The sequence below is a fragment of the Hypanus sabinus genome, chromosome 7 (assembly GCF_030144855.1).
Source record: "Hypanus sabinus isolate sHypSab1 chromosome 7, sHypSab1.hap1, whole genome shotgun sequence".
Classification (NCBI taxonomy): Eukaryota; Metazoa; Chordata; class Chondrichthyes; order Myliobatiformes; family Dasyatidae; genus Hypanus; species Hypanus sabinus.
Genome location: NC_082712.1, coordinates 90,885,282 through 90,904,983, shown reverse-complemented (window position 1 = coordinate 90,904,983; position 19,702 = coordinate 90,885,282).

Genomic DNA, 19,702 nt, shown 5'->3' with positions numbered 1-19,702 from the left:
AGAGGACCGTGTGTCCAGCACCTGGTCCCAGAGGGGGAGAGGGCAGTGTGTCCAGCACCCGGTCCCAGAGGGGGAGAGGGCAGAGTGTCCAGCACCCGGTCCCAGAGGGGGAGAGGGCAGAGTGTCCTGCCCCCAGGTCCCAGAGGGGGAGAGGGCAGTGTGTCCAGCACCCGGTCCCAGAGGGGGAGAGGGCAGTGTCCAGCACCCGGTCCCAGAGGGGGAGAGGACAGTGTGTCCAGCACCCGGACCAAGTCGGGGAGAGGACAGTGTGTCCAGCACACGGTCCCAGAGGGGGAGAGGGCCGAGTATCCAGCACCCGGTCCCAGAGGGGGAGAGGACAGAGTGTCCAGCACCCGGTCCCAGCGGGGGAGAGGACAGTGTGTCCAGCACCCGGTCCCAGTGGGGGAGAGGGCAGTGTGTCCAGCACCCGGTCCCAGAGGGGGAGAGGGCAGTGTGTCCAGCACCCGGTCCCAGAGGGGGAGAGGACAGTGTGTCCAGCAGCCGGTCCCAAGGGGGAGAGGACAGTGTGTCCAGCACCCGGTCCCAGTGGGGGAGAGGGCAGTGTGTCCAGCACCCGGTCCCAGAGGGGGAGAGGACAGTGTGTCCAGCACCCGGTCCCAGAGAAGGAGAGGACAGTGTATCCAGCACCCGGTCCCAGTGGGGGAGTGGACAGTGTGTCCAGCACCCGGTCCCAGTGGGGGAGAGGACAGTGTGTCCAGCACCCGGTCCCAGAGGGGGAGAGGACAGTGTGTCCAGCACCCGGTCCCAGAGGGGGAGAGGACAGAGTGTCCAGCACCCGGTCCCAGAGGGGGAGAGGGCAGAGTGTCCAGCACCCGGTCCCAGAGGGGGAGAGGACAGTGTGTCCAGCACCCGGTCCAAGTCGGGGAGAGGACAGTGTGTCCAGCACACGGTCCCAGTGGGGGCGAGGGCAGTGTGTCCAGCACCCGGTCCCAGAGGGGGAGAGGACAGTGTGTCCAGCAGCCGGTCCCAAGGGGGAGAGGACAGTGTGTCCAGCACCCGGTCCCAGTGGGGGAGAGGGCAGTGTGTCCAGCACCCGGTCCCAGAGGGGGAGAGGACAGTGTGTCCAGCACCCGGTCCCAGAGGGGGAGAGGACACTGTGTCCAGCACCCGGTCCCAGAGTGGGAGAGGGCAGTGTGTCCAGCACCCGGTCCCAGAGAAGGAGAGGACAGTGTATCCAGCACCCGGTCCCAGTGGGGGAGTGGACAGTGTGTCCAGCACCCGGTCCCAGTGGGGGAGAGGACAGTGTGTCCAGCACCCGGTCCCAGAGGGGGAGAGGACAGTGTGTCCAGCACCCGGTCCCAGAGGGGGAGAGGACAGAGTGTCCAGCACCCGGTCCCAGAGGGGGAGAGGGCAGAGTGTCCAGCACCCGGTCCCAGAGGGGGAGAGGACAGTGTGTCCAGCACCCGGTCCAAGTCGGGGAGAGGACAGTGTGTCCAGCACACGGTCCCAGTGGGGGCGAGGGCAGTGTGTCCAGCACCCGGTCCCAGAGGGGGAGAGGACAGTGTGTCCAGCAGCCGGTCCCAAGGGGGAGAGGACAGTGTGTCCAGCACCCGGTCCCAGTGGGGGTGAGGACAGAGTGTCCAGCACCCGGTCCCAGAGAGGGAGAGGGCAGAGTGTCCAGCACCCGGTCCCAGTGGGGGAGAGGACAGTGTGTCCAGCACCCGGTCCCAGAGGGGGAGAGGACAGTGTCTCCAGCACCCGGTCCCAGAGCGGGAGAGGACAGTGTATCCAGCACCCGGTCCCTGAGCAGGAGAGGACAGAGTGTCCAGCACCCGGTCCCAGAGGGGGAGAGGGCAGAGTGTCCAGCACCCGGTCCCAGAGGGGGAGAGGTCAGTGTGTCCAGCAGACGGTCCCAGAGCAGGAAAGGACAGTGTGTACAGCACCCGGTCCCAGTGGGGGAGAGGGCAGTGTGTCCAGCTCCTGGTCCCAGTGGGGGAGAGGGCAGAATGTCCAGCACCCGGTCCCAGTGGGGGAGAGGGCAGAGTGTCCAGCACCCGGTCCCAGAGGGGGAGAGGACAGTGTGTCCAGCACCCGGTCCCTGAGGGGGAGAGGACAGTGTGTCCAGGCACCCGGTCCCAGTGGGGGAGTGGACAGTGTGTCCAGCACCCGGTCCCAGAAAAGGAGAGGACAGTGTGTACAGCACCCGGTCCCAGTGGGGGAGAGGGCAGTGTGTCCAGCATCCGGTCCCAGAGGGGGAGAGGATAGTGTTTCCAGCATCCGGTCCCAGTGGGGGAGAGGACAGAGTGTCCAGCACCCGGTCCCAGTGGGGGAGAGGACAGTGTGTCCAGCACCCGTTCCCAGTGGGGGAGGGGCCAGTGTGTCCAGCACCCGGTCCCAGTGGGGGAGAGGGCAGTGTGTCCAGCACCCGGTCCCAGAGGGGGAGAGAACAGAGTGTCCAGCACCCGGTCCCAGTGGGGGAGAGGACAGTGTGCCCAGCACCCGTTCCCAGTGGGGGAGGGGCCAGTCTGTCCAGCACCCGGTCCCAGAGGGGGAGAGGACAGTGTGTCCAGCACCCGGTCCCAGACGGGGAGAGGGCAGAGTGTCCAGCACCCGGTCCCAGAGGTGGAGAGGACAGTGTGTCCAGCAGACGGTCCCAGAGCAGGAAAGGACAGTGTGTACAGCACCCGGTCCCAGTGGGGGAGAGGGCAGTGTGTCCAGCACCCGGTCCCAGTGGGGGGAGGGCAGTGTGTCCAGCACCCGGTCCCTGAGGGGGAGCGGACAGTGTGTCCAGGCACCCGGTCCCTGAGGGGGAGAGAGCAGAATGTCCAGCACCCGGCCCCAGAGGGGGAGGACAGTGTGTCCAGCACCCGTTCCCAGTGGGGGAGGGGCCAGTGTGTCCAGCACCCGGTCCCAGTGGGGGAGAGGGCAGTGTGTCCAGCACCCGGTCCCAGAGGGGGAGAGGGCAGTGTGTCCAGCACCCGGTCCCAGTGGGGGAGAGAACAGAGTGTCCAGCACCCGGTCCCAGAGGGGGAGAGGACAGAGTGTCCAGCACCCGTTCCCAGTGGGGGAGGGGCCAGTGTGTCCAGCACCCGGTCCCAGTGGGGGAGAGGGCAGTGTGTCCAGCACCCGGTCCCAGAGGGGGAGAGGGCAGTGTGTCCAGCACCCGGTCCCAGTGGGGGAGAGAACAGAGTGTCCAGCACCCGGTCCCAGAGGGGGAGAGGACAGTGTGTCCAGCACCCGGTCACAGAGGGGGAGAGGGCAGTGTGTCCAGCACCCGGTCCCTGAGCAGGAGAGGACAGAGTGTCCAGCACCCGGTCCCAGAGGGGGAGAGGACAGTGTGTCCAGCAGACGGTCCCAGAGCAGGAAAGGACAGTGTGTCCAGCACCCGGTCCCTGAGCAGGAGAGGACAGAGTGTCCAGCACCCGGTCCCAGAGGGGGAGAGGACAGTGTGTCCAGCACGCGGTCCCAGTGGGGGAGTGGACAGTGTGTCCAGCACCCGGTCCCAGAGAAGGAGAGGACAGTGTGTACAGCACCCGGTCCCTGAGGGGGAGAGAGCAGAGTGTCCAGCAGCCGGCCCCAGAGGGGGAGAGGACAGTGTGTCCAGCACCCGGTCCCAGAGGGGGAGAGGACCATGTGTCCAGCACCCGGTCCCAGAGGGGGAGAGGACCGTGTGTCCAGCACCTGGTCCCAGAGGGGGAGAGGGCAGTGTGTCCAGCACCCGGTCCCAGAGGGGGAGAGGGCAGAGTGTCCCGCACCCGGTCCCAGAGGGGGAGAGGGCAGAGTGTCCTGCCCCCAGGTCCCAGAGGGGGAGAGGGCAGTGTGTCCAGCACCCGGTCCCAGAGGGGGAGAGGGCAGTGTGTCCAGCACCTGGTCCCAGAGGGGGAGAGGGCAGAGTGTCCAGCACCCGGTCCCAGAGGTGGAGAGGACAGTGTGTCCAGCACCTGGTCCCAGAGGGGGAGAGGGCAGTGTGTCCAGCACCCGGTCCCAGAGGGGGAGAGGGCAGAGTGTCCAGCACCCGGTCCCAGAGGGGGAGGGGGCAGAGTGTTCAGCACCCGGTCCCAGTGGGGGAGAGGGCAGTGTGTCCAGCACCCGGTCCCAGAGGGGGAGAGGACAGCGTGTCCAGCACCCGGTCCCAGAGGGGGAGAGGGCCGAGTATCCAGCACCCGGTCCCAGAGGGGGAGAGGACAGAGTGTCCAGCACCCGGTCCCAGAGGGGGAGAGGGCAGTGTCCAGCACCCGGTCCCAGAGGGGGAGAGGACAGTGTGTCCAGCACCCGGTCCAAGTCGGGGAGAGGACAGTGTGTCCAGCACACGGTCCCAGAGGGGGAGAGGGCCGAGTATCCAGCACCCGGTCCCAGAGGGGGAGAGGACAGAGTGTCCAGCACCCGGTCCCAGAGGGGGAGAGGGCAGTGTCCAGCACCCGGTCCCAGTAGTGGTGAGGACAGAGTGTCCAGCACCCAGTCCCAGTGAGGGAGAGGGCAGAGTGTCCAGCACCCGGTCCCAGTGGGGGAGAGGACAGTGTGTCCAGCACCCGGTCCCAGTAGGGGTGAGGACAGAGTGTCCAGCACCCAGTCCCAGTGAGGGAGAGGGCAGAGTGTCCAGCACCCGGTCCCAGAGGGGGAGAGGATAGTGTGTCCAGCATCCGGTCCCAGTGGGGGAGAGGACAGAGTGTCCAGCACCCGGTCCCAATTGGGGAGAGAACAGAGTGTCCAGCACCCGGTCCCAGAGGGGGAGAGGACAGTGTGTCCAGCACCCGGTCCCAGAGGGGGAGAGGACAGTGTGTCCAGCACCCGGTCCCAGAGGGGGAGAGGACAGTGTCTCCAGCACCCGGTCCCAGAGCGGGAGAGGACAGTGTATCCAGCACCCGGTCCCGGAGGTGGAGAGGGCCGTGTGTCCAGCACCCGGTCCCAGCGGGGGAGAGGACAGTGTGTCCAGCACCCGGTCCCAGTGGGGGAGAGGGCAGTGTGTCCAGCACCCGGTCCCAGTGGGGGAGAGGGCAATGTGTCCAGCACCCGGTCCCAGAGGGGGAGAGGACAGTGTGTCCAGCACCCGGTCCCAGAGAAGGAGAGGACAGTGTATCCAGCACCCGGTCCCAGTGGGGGAGTGGACAGTGTGTCCAGCACCCGGTCCCAGTGGGGGAGAGGACAGTGTGTCCAGCACCCGGTCCCAGAGTGGGAGAGGACAGTGTGTCCAGCACCCGGTCCCAGTGGGGGTGAGGACAGAGTGTCCAGCACCCGGTCCCAGAGAGGGAGAGGGCAGAGTGTCCAGCACCCGGTCCCAGTGGGGGAGAGGACAGTGTGTCCAGCACCCGGTCCCAGAGGGGGAGAGGACAGTGTCTCCAGCACCCGGTCCCAGAGCGGGAGAGGACAGTGTATCCAGCACCCGGTCCCTGAGCAGGAGAGGACAGAGTGTCCAGCACCCGGTCCCAGAGGGTGAGAGGACAGTGTGTCCAGTACCCGGTCCCAGTGGGGGAGAGGGCAGTGTGTCCAGCAGACGGTCCCAGAGCAGGAAAGGACAGTGTGTACAGCACCCGGTCCCAGAGCAGGAAAGGACAGTGTGTACAGCACCCGGTCCCAGTGGGGGAGAGGGCAGTGTGTCCAGCTCCTGGTCCCAGTGGGGGAGAGGGCAGAGTGTCCAGCAGACGGTCACAGAGCAGGAAAGGACAGTGTGTACAGCACCCGGTCCCAGTGGGGGAGAGGGCAGTGTGTCCAGCTCCTGGTCCCAGTGGGGGAGAGGGCAGAGTGTCCAGCACCCGGTCCCAGTGGGGGAGAGGGCAGAGTGTCCAGCACCCGGTCCCAGAGGGGGAGAGGACAGTGTGTACAGCATCCGGTCCAGGAGGGGGAGAGGACAGTGTGTCCAGCACCCGGTCCCAGAGGGGGAGAGGACGGTGTGTCCAGCACCCGGTCCCATTGGTGGAGAGGATAGTGTGTCCACCACCCGGTCCCAGAGGGGGAGAGAGCAGAGTGTCCAGCACCCGGTCCCAGAGGGTGAGAGGACAGTGTGTCCAGCACCCGGTCCCAGTGGGGGAGAGGGCAGTGTGTCCAGCACCCAGTCCCAGTGTGGGAGAGGGCAGAGTGTCCAGCACCCAGTCCCAGTGTGGGAGAGGGCAGTGTGTCCAGCACCCGGTCCCAGTGTGGGAGAGGGCAGTGTGTCCAGCACCCGGTCCCAGTGTGGGAGAGGGCAGTGTGTCCAGCACCCGGTCCCAGTGGGGGAGAGGGCAGTGTGTCCAGCACCCTGTCCCAGACGGGGAGAGGGCAGTGTGTCCAGCACCCGGTCCCAGACGGGGAGAGGGCAGTGTGTCCAGCACCCGGTCCCAGAGGGGGAGAGGACGGTGTGTCCAGCACCCGGTCCCATTGGTGGAGAGGATAGTGTGTCCACCACCCGGTCCCAGAGGGGGAGAGAGCAGAGTGTCCAGCACCCGGTCCCAGAGGGTGAGAGGACAGTGTGTCCAGCACCCGGTCCCAGTGGGGGAGAGGGCAGAGTGTCCAGCACCCGGTCCCAGTGGGGGAGAGGGCAGAGTGTCCAGCACCCGGTCCCAGAGGGGGAGAGGACAGTGTGTACAGCATCCGGTCCAGGAGGGGGAGAGGACAGTGTGTCCAGCACCCGGTCCCAGAGGGGGAGAGGACGGTGTGTCCAGCACCCGGTCCCATTGGTGGAGAGGATAGTGTGTCCACCACCCGGTCCCAGAGGGGGAGAGAGCAGAGTGTCCAGCACCCGGTCCCAGAGGGTGAGAGGACAGTGTGTCCAGCACCCGGTCCCAGTGGGGGAGAGGGCAGTGTGTCCAGCACCCAGTCCAAGTGTGGGAGAGGGCAGAGTGTCCAGCACCCAGTCCCAGTGTGGGAGAGGGCAGTGTGTCCAGCACCCGGTCCCAGTGTGGGAGAGGGCAGTGTGTCCAGCACCCGGTCCCAGTGTGGGAGAGGGCAGTGTGTCCAGCACCCGGTCCCAGTGGGGGAGTGGGTAGTGTGTCCAGCACCCGGTCCCAGTGGGGGAGAGGGCAGTGTGTCCAGCACCCTGTCCCAGACGGGGAGAGGGCAGTGTGTCCAGCACCCGGTCCCAGACGGGGAGAGGGCAGTGTGTCACAGAGAGGAAGAGAGAATAGCATGTCTATTGGCAGGAGCCGGAAGAGGTGAAATCATCGTGACACCTGACCCTAGTGAGGAAAGCAGACGAGCTATGCTGTGAAATAATACTTCCTGATCAGATTACAATCCGGTCATGTTATACAATGAGATCTCTCGCTACCTCTTACCACAATAATAATACTCCCATGTTTACATATGTTTTGGTTATCAGCATGCTGCTTCCGGCAGGTTTTAACGATTCCGTGACTGAATCGGTTGAGTGCCTCGACCCCTCCGTGTGTCTCCAGTCCTGACGGAGCCCGGTCCGATCTCGATTTGAACCGAGATCAGGGAGCGCTGCACTAAGGGGGTTGATGAAGTTGCAGCAACGCGCTGGGAGTGTCAGAGTCGTAACAAGGTTTCCGTAGGTGAACCCGCGGAATGATCATTATCGGCCGTGGTCCCAGTTGTTGCCCCCGCCACCTCGGGGCGGGCGAGTGGCCCGAACAGGCGGAAAGCCCCGGGGCCAGGCGGAGCGCTTCCCGACCGGCCCGGAGCCCAGGCCCTGCGGGCGCCGGGAACACAACCTCCGAAACACATACAGACCCACACTCTCCCTCCCCGTGCACACACAGTCACATACACACACTCATTCACACTTATAAAGGCACTGACAGACACAACCATGCACGCTCACACACACATACACTTAAAATACACACACAAAAATATTCAAAACATTCAAAAATGTTCACATACATACACACACCCTCACAAACACACTCATGCACACACATACACACTGCTTTCTCTGATACACAATCCTTCCCCACCCACACTTACACACAAACATGTACAGCACGCTGAAGGGCGGTCAAAAACACAGCCTCTCTCTCACACACAGACATGCACGTACACACTCACAAGCAGACACACTCTTGCACACACCTCCTCAGAAACCCTTGCACACACACACACCCTGTGGTCAGCAGAGCTGGACAAGAAGGGGTCAACGTTCTAGCAGGCCTGGGTTCACCCACACCAGCCCCGTCCTAGGGCGAGGGCTGCAAAAGCTTCAGCTGTGTCACCAGGAGTGAAGGGATTAACCCAAGACCGATGGATCCATCATTGTCCAGAATCCTTGGAAGTCTATGGGCAGTGTCAGCATTTAGTCCCGAATAACCGCAGGACTGTTAAGAGACCTGGAGTAACTGGGTGTGGATGGAACATTTGCCCTTTCTGCTCCGACTACATAAAACACTCCCAGTATGTTACCCTTAACTCGACAAAACCCGTTCATCCATTCTCTTAGTTACTACCTGGGCTGCAATTTGAACTCACTTCTCCAGGTCATATCCCCCACCCCGACACCGATGCGTGGGTGAGGGGAGAGGAGGCAGGGAGGGGAAAGGGGGAAAAGTCAGCTGAGATTTAGTGGGGTTAACCTGTATGGGGTAGCTGGGTTCCGAATTAGGCAATGGGAGGGCAGAGAGGGATAGAATGCTGAACTACCATCCCTGGCAATATCCAGGCATTGTAGCCTTGATTAGCAACAGGAGAGATTGTCAGGGTCAAGGGACGTTGGCTGAGGCTGGAATTGGGTGGGTGGAGCAGGTGTTAAAACTCACTTACCTTGTACATTGGGAAGGCCAGGCTTCTGCCTCAGAGACTTTTGCTGGTCCATCTCTCTTCTGGGGCTGCTCACCCTCGGCTCCAAATGTGTGTTCTGGCAATCACACACATTTACATGTTGAGTGACCTCACTTCCTGTGTCGGCAGGTAGAGAGACAGGGAGAAAAGGAGAGGAAGATGTTAGGGGTGATAAGGGAAAGAGAGAACGAGAGGGAGAGAGAAGGGCACAGGCTGTCGGTGAAAGGGTGTGGAGAGCGAAGGAGCAGAAAGGGAGGCAGGAAGAAATGGAGGGGTGGAGGTGTTTGAGGAGACGGTTAAGTGTGTGTCAGTGATGTAGTGTGTCAGAGAGAGGGTGTAAGGGAGTGAGATGGAGGGGGGATCATACCAGTGAGGGTTGAGGAAGAGAGACTGTGTCAGTATGGTGGAAAGAGGGAGTCAGAGGGAGATACAGAGGGACGTGCTAGTGAGAGGGATGGTGTACCAGTGAGAGAGTGCTGCGGACAGAGTCAGAGAGGAATTGTGTCAGTGGGATGGAGAGGTGGAAGCACTCCAGTGAGGAGGAGAGTTTCTGTCCAAGAGAGAGAGGGGGGAGAGAGAGACAGAGATGAGAGAGAGAGGGAAGGAGAGAGAGATGAAAGAGAGAGAGAGAGAGAGAGCATCAAACAAAGGTTGAGGGAGGAATGACACACAAAAGGAGCAGCTTATAGCTGAACCCAAAGGGGACTAATATCCTTGTGGGCAGGTTTGCTAGAGCTGTCAGGAACGGTGGTGGGAGCTGGAGTCATTGGTTTGCAAACAGATGCAGAGCGTAGTGAGACTCCTAGCAAGGAGAGGCTGATGATCGGGCAAAACCGCAGTCAACAGGATGAACTGCAATGTAAAATGCAGACAAAACTGCAAAGGGTGTTCTATTTGAATGTGTGCAGTATATGGAATAAGTTAGATGAACATGTAGCACAGTTACGGATTGTCATGTGTGATGTTGTCAGCATCATTGAGTCATGGCTGAATGAAGATTATATCTGGGAGCTTACTGTCCAAGGATACACATTGTATCGAAAGGACAGGCAGAGAGAGCAGAGAAAGTGGCATGGCTCTGCTGGTAAAAAATGAAATCAAATCACTAGAAAGAGGAGTCATAGGGACAGAAGGTGTTGAATCACAGAGGAACTGCAAGGGTAAAGAGACCCTGATGGGAGTTATATACAGACCCCCAAACAGTAGTAAGGATGTGGCCTACAAATTACAGAAGATAGAAAATGCATGTCAACAGGGCAATATCAGAATCAGGTTTATTATCACCGGCATGTGTCATGAAATTTGTTAACTTAGCAGCAGCAGTTCAATGCAATGCATAATATAGAACCATAGAACATTACAGCACAGAAACAGGCCTTTTGGCCCTTCTTGGCTGTGCCGAACCATTTTTCTGCCTAATCCCACTGACCTGCACCTGGGCCATATCCCTCCAAACCCCTCTCAACCATGTACCTGTCCACTATAGAAAAAATAAGTAAATGAGCAAATCAATTACAGTAACATGTATATTGAATAGATTAAAATCGTGCAAAATCCAGAAATGATAAAAAAAAAATTTAAAACTGAGGTACTGTTCAAGGGTTCAATGTCCATTTAGGAATCAGATGGCAGAGGGGAAGAAACTGTTCCTGAATCGCTGAGTGTGTGCCTTCAGGTTTCTGTATCTCCTACCTGATGGTAACAGTGAGAAAAGGGCATGTCCTGGGTGCTGGAGGTCCTTAATAATGGACACTGGCTTTCTGAGATACCGTTCCTTCAAATCAGAACATAGAAACAAAGAAAACCTACAGCACAATATGGGCCCTTCGGCCCAAAATACTGAGCCAAACAATTACCTAGAGCTACCCATAGCCCTTCATTTTTCTAAGCTCCATCTACCTATCCAGGAGTCTCTTAAAAGACCCTATCGTATCCGCCTCCACCTCCATTGCCAGCAGCCCATTCCATGCACTCACCATTCTGAGTAAAAAACTTCCCCCTGACATCTCCTCTGTACCTTCTCCCCAGCACCTTAAACCTGTGCCCTCTCGTGGCAATGATTTCATCCCTCTGACTATCCACACGATCAACGCCTCTCATCATCTTATACACCTCTATCAGGTCACCTCTCATCCTCCTTCACTCCGAGGCCACATTCACTCAACCTATTCTCATAAGGCATGCTCCCCAATCCAGGCAACATCCTTGTAAATCTTCTCTGCACCCTTTCTGTGGTTTCCACATCCTTCCTGTAGTGAGGCGACCAGAACTGAGCACAGTACTCCAAGTGGTGTCTGACCAGGTTCCTATATAGCTACAACATTTCCTCTCGGCTCCTAAATTCAATTCCACGATTGATGAAGGCCAATACACCATATGCTTTCTTAACCACAAAGTCAACCTGCACAGCTGCTTTGAGTGTCCTATGGACTCGGACCCCAAGATCCCTCTGATCCTCCACACTGCCAAGAGTCTTACCATTAATAGTATATTCTGCCATCATATTTGACCTACCAAAATGAACCACTTCACACTTAGCAGGGTTGAACTCCATCTGCCACTCCTCAGCCCAGTTTTGCATCCTATCAATGTCCCGTTGTAACCTCTGACAGCCCTCCACACTATCCACAACACCCCCAACCTTTGTGTCATTAGCAAACTTGCTCATCCAGGTCATTTATAAAAATCACAAAGAGTAGGGGTCCCAGAACAGATCCCTGAGGCACTCCACTGGTGACTGACCTCCATGCAGATTATGACCCGTCTACAACCACTCTTTGCTTTCTGTGGGCAAGCCAGTTCTGGATCCACAAAGCAATGTCCCTTTGGATCCCATGCCTCCTTACTTTCTCAATAAATCTTGCTTGGGGTACCCTTTCAAATGCCTTGCTGAAATCTATATGCACTACATCTCCTGCTCTTCCTTCATCAATGTGTAAGTCGTTATTGTTGAGTTCTATCTTAGGGGAATTTGGCTGAGCTGGGAATTTCCAATGAAGAGATAATGTAATATATAAAAGAGCAGGCAGAACCTTCACAATCAGTGAGTACTGCTGCAGCATGGAGATCTTGCGGCTGGTGACAGCTCTCCTGCTTGTCGTGGGGACCACCGGATCAGGTCAGTGCATCGTTAGATTGGGGGAGGGGTGAAGTGGTGGCTAGATTCTTGTGCTTGGGTCGTCTGCGCTGATTCATTAATCTATTGTGGGTTTCTACATGCTTCCTGTATTGAGTTGTCCAGAACTGAGCACAGTACTTCAAGATGTCTTGGGTACTTTGTAGACTAGTACCCAAGATAGAGCTGACTCAATTTACAACCCTCTAGACTATCTTTCCGTCCTATACAGTAGCCACTGTAGCACCCCCCCCCCCCCCACCAAGCCAGACAGTGATGCAGCCTGTCAGAATGCTCTCCACGGTACATCTATGGAAGTTTTTGAGTGTATTTGTTGATATACCAAATCTCTTCAAACTCCCAATGAAATATAGCCACTATCTTGCCTTCTTTATAACTGCTTCGATATGTTGGGACCAGGTTAGGTCCTCAGAGATCTTGATACCCAGGAACTTGAAGCTGCTCAGTTTCTCCACTTCTGATCCCTCTGTGAGGATTGGTATGTGTTCCTTCGTCTTACCCTTCCTGATGTCCACAAGGAATAAAATGGACAATCTTGAAATTCAGTACGGATTGTCAAATATGACGTTGTGGCCATCTCTGAAACTTGGCTTGGCTAAAGGATGGCTGCCATTGGGAGCTGAATGTACAAGGATATACAGCATAGGTGTCAAACTCAAGGCCCGTGGGCCATATCCGACCCGGTGTACAATTATATCCGGCCCGCGAGATCATTTTAGATAGATCTATTATTTTAATTATTAATGGCCCAGCGATATGAAGCCTATGATTGTAAGTTAATACCAATCATAAAAATAATGGTTGCTCAGCAGTCTTCTTCATAAGAAACGGAACTTGTGAAGTGAAACACTTTGTAGTTATAGCAGAGACTGAGACACATGAGAACAGGCTGAAAAAACGGAGGCAAAGAAAGCTGCGTTCGCACGCGTCCGACCGATCCGGCCCGCATGAAGCTGCATTTTGCCCAATCCGGCCCGTGACCTAAAATGAGTTTGACACCCCCGATATACGGTGTATTGGAAAGATAGGTTAGCAGGCAGAGGGGGTGGTATGGCTCTGTGTATAAGAAATAATATTAAATCATTGGAAAGAGATGACATAGGATTGGAAGGTGTAGAGTCTCCTTGATTTGAGTTAAGAAATGGCAAGAGTAAAAGGACCCTAATGGCAGTTGTGTACAGGCCTCCAAACAGCAGCTGGGATGTGGATTACAAATTACAGCAGGAGATAGAAAAGGCGTGTCGGAAATGCAATGCCATGATAGTCGTTCAGGATTTTAGCATGAAAGTGGATTGGGAAAACCAGGTCAGTAGTGGACTTCAAGACAGAGAAGTTGTAGAATGTCTAAGGGATGGCTTTTTAGAACAGCTCGTTGTTAAGCCCACTAGGGGATCGGCTGTGCTGGACTGGGTATTGTGTAATGATCCAGAGGTGATAACAGAGCCTAAAGTAAAGGAATATGAGCAAGTTCACACTGAAATTTGAGAGGGAAAAAATAAAATCCAGTGTGCTGCTATTTCAGTGGAATAAAGAAATTACAATGGTATGGGAGGGGAACTGGCCGAAGTTAACTGGAAAGGGTCATTTGCAGGAAGGACAGCAGAGCAGCAATGGCTGGAGTTTCTGTGAAAAATGAGGGAAGTGCAAGCAGATATATTCCAAATAAGAGAAAAGTTTCAAAGGGAAGAAGGACACTATCGTGGCTGGCAAGTGAAGACAGAGCCAAAGGAAAAGCAAAAGAGAGGGCAGACAGGTCTACAGTTTCCTTTCTGCTGCCTCCCACCCATCTTAATTAGCAGAGTAACATTTGCAATTTTCCAGTCATCTGGCACAATGCCAGAATCTAGGAAGGCAGAGCTAGTGGGAAGATAGAAGATTGAGAAGCTTTTAAAGATTTGCAGAAGGAAACTAAGAAGGTCATTATGAAAGAAAAGATGAATTATGAAAGGAAGCTGGTGACTAATATCAAAGAAAATACTATTTTTTTAAGTATATAAAGGGTAAAAGAGAGTCAAGTGTAGATATAGGACCAATACAAAATGACACTGGAGATACTGTAATGGGAGATGCAGAGATGGCAGAGGAACTGAATGTATATTTTGCATCAGTCTTCACAGTGGAAGACATCTGCAGTATACCGGACATTCAAGAGTGTCAGGGAAGTGAAGTTTGTGCAGTGAAAATTACGACTGAGAAGGTGCTCAGGAAGCTAAATGGTCTGAGGGTGGATAAATCTCCTGGACCTGATGGAATGCACCCTCGGGTTCTAAAGGAAGTTGCTGGAAAGATTGTGGAGGGATTAATTATGATCTTTCAAGTATCAATAGATTCTGGCATTGTACCGGATGACTGGAAAATTGTAAATGTTACTCCACTTTTTAAGAAGGGTGGGAGGCAGCAGAAAGGAAACTAGACCTGTTCGCCTGATATCAGTGGTTGGGAAGTTGTTGGAATTAATTGTTAGGGTTGAGATTACAGAGAACCTGGAAGCACATGACACGATAGGCCAAAGCCAGCATGGTTTCCTGAAAGGAAGATCCTGCCTGACAAACCTACTGCAATTCTTTGAGGAAATTACAAGCAGGGTAGACAAAGGAGATACAGTAGATGTGGTGTACTTGGATTTTCAGAAGGCCTTTGACAAGGTACCGCACAGGAGGCTGCTTAGCAAGATAAGATCCCATGGAATTACAGGGAAGTTACTAACATGGGCGGAGCATTGGCTGGTCAGCAGAAAACAGAGAGTAGGAATAAAGGGATCCTATTCTGGCTGGCTGCCAGTTACCAATGGAGTTCCACAGGGGTCGGTGTTGACCACTGCTTTTTATGATGTATGTCAATGATTGTATAAATGGATTTGTGGCTAAATTTGATGATACAAAGGTAGATGGAGCAGCGGATAGTGTTGAGGAAACAGAGAGGCTGCAGAGAGACTTAGATAGTTTAGGGGAATGTGCAAAGAAGTAGCAAATTAAATACAATGTTGGAAAGTGTATGGTCATGCACTTTGGTGGAAGAAATAGCTGGGCAGACTATTATTTAGATGGGGAGAGAATTCCAAGTGCAGAGATGCAAAGAGACTTGGGAGTCCTTGTGCAGGATACTCTAAAGGTTAACCTCCAGGTTGAGTTGGTGGTGAAGAAGGTGAATGAAATGTTGGCATTCATTTCTAGAGGTATAGAATATAAGAGCCGGGACATGATGTTGAGGCTCTATAAGGCACTCGTTGAGACAAAACTTGGAATATTGGATGCAGTTTTGGGCTCCTTATTTTAGAAAGGATATACTGACATTGGAGATGGTTCAGAGAAGATTCACAAGAATGATTCTGGGAATGAAAGGGTTACTGTATGAGGAATGTCTGGCAGCTCTTGGGCTGTATTCCCTGGAGTTCAGGAGAATGAGGGGGAGATCTCATAGAAACATTCGAACATTAAAAGGCCTGAACAGATTAGATGTGGCAACACGAGTGAATCTGCAGATGCTGGAAATAAATAAAAAACTCAAAATGCTGGCAGAACTCAGCAGGCCAGACAGCATCTATGGGAAGAGGTAGTGACGACGTTTCGGGCCGAAACCCTTCATCCGGATCCTGTATTTAAAGCAGAGATAGACAGGTTCTTGATTAGCCAGGGCATCAAACGTTATGGGGTGAAGGCAAGGGAGTGGGGTTGAGTGGAATAATGATTGAATGGTGGAGCAGACTCAATGGGCTGAATGGCCAATTTCTATTCCTATATCTTATGGTCTTATGGTCTACTCAGCTCTTTCGTCTTACTGACATTGAGTGCCAGGTTGTTGCTGTGACACAACTCCACTAGTTGGCATATCTCACTCCTATACACTCTCTCATCACCACCTGAGATTCTACCAACAATGGTTGTATCATCAGTGAATTTATAGATGGTAATTGAGCTATGATCAGTAAAACAGTCATGGGTGTAGAGAGAGTAGAACAGTGGGCTAAGCACACACCTCTGAGGTGTTCCAGTGTTGATTGTCAGCAAGGAGGAGATGTTATCACCAATCTACACAAATGGTGGTCTTCCGGTTAGGAAGTCGAGGATCCAATTGCAGAGGGAGGTACAGAGGTCCAGGTTCTGTAACTTCTCAATCAAGATTGTGGGAACGATGGTATTAATGCTGAACTATTGTCGATGAACAGCATCCTGACATAGCTGTTTGTGTTGGCCATGTGGATTAAAGGTGGCCAATGTAGCAATGTTTATGGGAGATTTCGATGTAGGGAAATCAGATTGGTGCTGGATCCCAAGAGCACAGATTTCTCAAATGCCTACAGGATGGCTTTTTACAGCAGCTCGAGGATCAGACCACTATTCTGCCAAGGTGCTGCACAGTTCTTTACAGAACTTAAGGTAAAGGAACCCTTAGGACCAGTGATCATTATATTAGAGAGTTCATCCTGCAGTTTTAGAAAAAGAAGCTAAAGTCAGATGTATCAATATTACAGTGGAGTAAAGGGAATTACAGAGGCATGAGAGAGGAGTTGGCCAAAATTGATTGGTAAAGAACACTGGCAGGGATGACGGCAGAGCAGCAATGGCTGGAATTTCTGGAAGCAATTCGGAAGCACAGATTATATGCATCCCAGAAAGGAAGCAGTATTCTAAAGGCAAGATGACACAACTATGTCTAACAAGAGAAGCCAAAGCTAACACAAAAGCTAAAGAAGGGGAATACAATAGAGCAAAGAATAATGGGAAATTAGATGGTACCACACATGAGGCTGCTTAGCCAGTTAAGAGCCCATGGTATTACAGGGAAGATACTAGCATGGTAGAGCAAATCAAAAACAAGGGAAAATCTGTAGATGCTGGAAATCCAAGGCAACACACACACACAAAATACCGGGGGAGCTCAGCAGGCCAGGCAGCATCTATGGAGATAAATTAACAGTCAATTTTGGGCTGAGAGTAAAAAAAGAAGTGAGAGTAAGAAGATGGGGGAGGGAGGACGAAGTACAAGGTGGCAGGTGATTGGTGATACTGCGGAAGGGGGAGGGCTGAAGTAAGGAGCTGGGAAGCTGATTGGTGAAAGAGATAAAGGGCTGGAGAAGGGGGAATCCGATGAAGAGAAGGAGGACGGATGGCCGTGGAAGAAAGGGAAGGGGGAGGAGATGTGCAGGTAAGGAGATAAGGTGAGAGAGGGAAATGGGAATGGGGAATGGGGAAGAGGTGGTGGTGGGCGCATTTACCAGAAATTCGAGAAAGGGCTGGAGAGGAAAGAATCTCATAGGAGAGGAGAGTGGGGGTAAGGGGGGAAAAGTGGGGAATAAAAGCATAGGGGGGGGGGGATCGATATTCCCACCATCAGTTTGGAGGCTACCCGGACCGAATATGTGGTGTTGCTCCTCCACCCCGAGAGAGGCCTCATCTTGGAAAAAGACGAGATCGGGGGCTGACAAATCAGAAGGGGAATGAGGATAGTTATTAAAATGGTTGGCCACGGGGAAAATCCGCTTTTGAGGATTTCTTATCACAAAATACCGCATTTTCAAAGCGCTGCCACCGAGGTAGTCATACCCTTGCTATTGCATCGACCATCCTCCGAGGGGCGCTGCCATCAGTACAGCCATGGTTAGACTACTCCGCCATCTAGTGGACACACAGGAGGCCGTCATCCTCGTTTACAGCGTGTAGTTAGCACAATTTCAGCTCAAACGCAGTCTGTGAAAAAGCACTCTGATCCCCGCAGCCATCCCGGTTGCCAGAAGGCACCATCAGAGCAAGTGGACCAGGAGCGCTTAATGTGTGATCCCGTAGGCAACGGAATCCGAAAAGGTGCGGAGGAGTATCACATTGAAACCTCGCTAAGTCTCACTAATTTGCTCTCTTTTTGCATTAATTATTTACCTATATGTATTATTTTTCTAACCTGCGGTAATATACAAAACAAGAAATTACATGCCATATGACAGTGAATCCTCCAGAACCTCGTTCGGGGGCGGGGGTTTCAGCTCGGGGCTAACAACCCTGACAGGTAAAGCAAAATTGTTACGGAAACAGAAAATGAAGAATCCTTTTACTTCTGAGGGCATCTGTATTCCTGAGTCTCCACCCGGGACTAGCATGACCGACAGGAGTGAAAACCGAGGGGAAGCCACTAACACGATGAAGCCCCGAACACCGCCAGAGATGGAGGACCTTCGCTGCTGCCCCAAACGCCAGCGGCTTAACGGGCAGTAAGTATGTCAGTGAAAATATATTTGATTCCGAACCCACGGGATTTTGAAAGGCCTGGATAGAGTGGACAGGGAGAGAATGTTTCCATCTGCGGTGTCCGAGGGTACATCCTCGGAATCAAGGCACAGCTTTTAGGGGTGAGATTAAGAGGAATTTCTTCAGCTGGAGGTTGGTGAATCTGTGGAATTCATTGCCACCGGCAGCTGTGGATGGCGCCATAGGGTATATTTGAAACGGACGTTGAACGGTTCTTTATTGGTAAAGGGGTTAAGGGTTACAGAGAGATGGGAGAATGGGGTTGGGAAAAAATTCAGCCATGACTTAATGGGCTGAATGGCCTAATTCTGCTTATCCACCTTATTACTGTATCGATGTCATGTACTCTCTCCTGAAGGATCTCTGTGTTTCAAAACACCTTCGAAAATTGATGAAGGAAGAGCAGTAGATGTAGTGTATATGGATTTCAGCAAGGATTTGATAAGGTACCCCATGCCAGGCTTATTGAGAAAGTAAGGAGGCATGGGATCCAAGGGGACATTGCTTTGTGGATCCAGAACTGGCTTGCCCACAGAAGGCAAAGAGTGGTTGTAGATGGGTCATATTCTACATGGAGGCCGGTGACCAGTGGAGTGCCTCAGGGACCTGTTCTGGGACCCCTACTCTTCGTGATTGTTATAAATGACCTGGATGAGGAAGTGGAGGGATGGGTTAGTAAGTTTGCTAATGACACAAAGGTTGGAGGTGTTGTGGATAGTGTGGAGGGCTGTCAGAGGTTACAGCGGGACATTGACAGGATGCAAAACTGGGCTGAGAAGTAGTAGGTGGAGTTCAACCCAGATAAGTGTGAAGTGGTTCATTTTGGTAGGACAAATATGATGGCAGAATATAGTATTAATGTTAAGACTGTTGGCAGCGTAGAGAATCAGAGGGGTCTTGGGGTCTGAGTCCATAGGATGCTCAAAGCAGCTGCGCAGGTTGACTCTGTGGTTAAGAAGGCATATGGTGTATTGGCCTTGATCAATCGTGGACTGTGCTCAGTTCTGGTTGCCTCACTACAGGAAGGATGTGGAAGCCATAGAAAAGGAGCAGAGGAGATTTACAAGGATGTTGCCTGGATTGGGGAGCATGCCTTATGAGAATAGATTGAATGAACTCGGCCTTTTCTCCTTGGAGTGACGGAGGATGAGAGGTGACCTGATAGAGGTGTATAAGATGATGAGAGGCATTGATCGTGTGGATAGTCAGAGGCTTTTTCCCAGGGCTGAAATCATTGCCACGAGAGGACACAGGTTTAAGGTGCTGGGGAGTAGGTACAGAGGAGATGTCAGGGGTAAGTTTTTTACTCAGAGAGTGGTGAGTGTTGTGGAATGGGCTGCTGGCAATGGTGGTGGAGGCGGATACGATAGGGTCTTTTAAGAGGCCTTTAGATAGGTACATGGAGCTTAGAAAAGTAGAGGGCTATGGGTAAGCCTAGTAATTTCTAAGGTAGGGACATGTTCAGCACAGCTTTGTGGGCCGAAGGGCCTGTATTGTGCTGTGGGTTTTTTATGTTTTTAAAAGCTCGCTTCCCAGACCTGTGAGTGCCCATCTTGGCCAGACTCGGGAGCAGACCAGTGAGGAGGCCCCCCCACCACCGACTGACCGGCCCACCCAACACCCACAATTCATCGAGGGTAACCCTCCCCGACTTCCA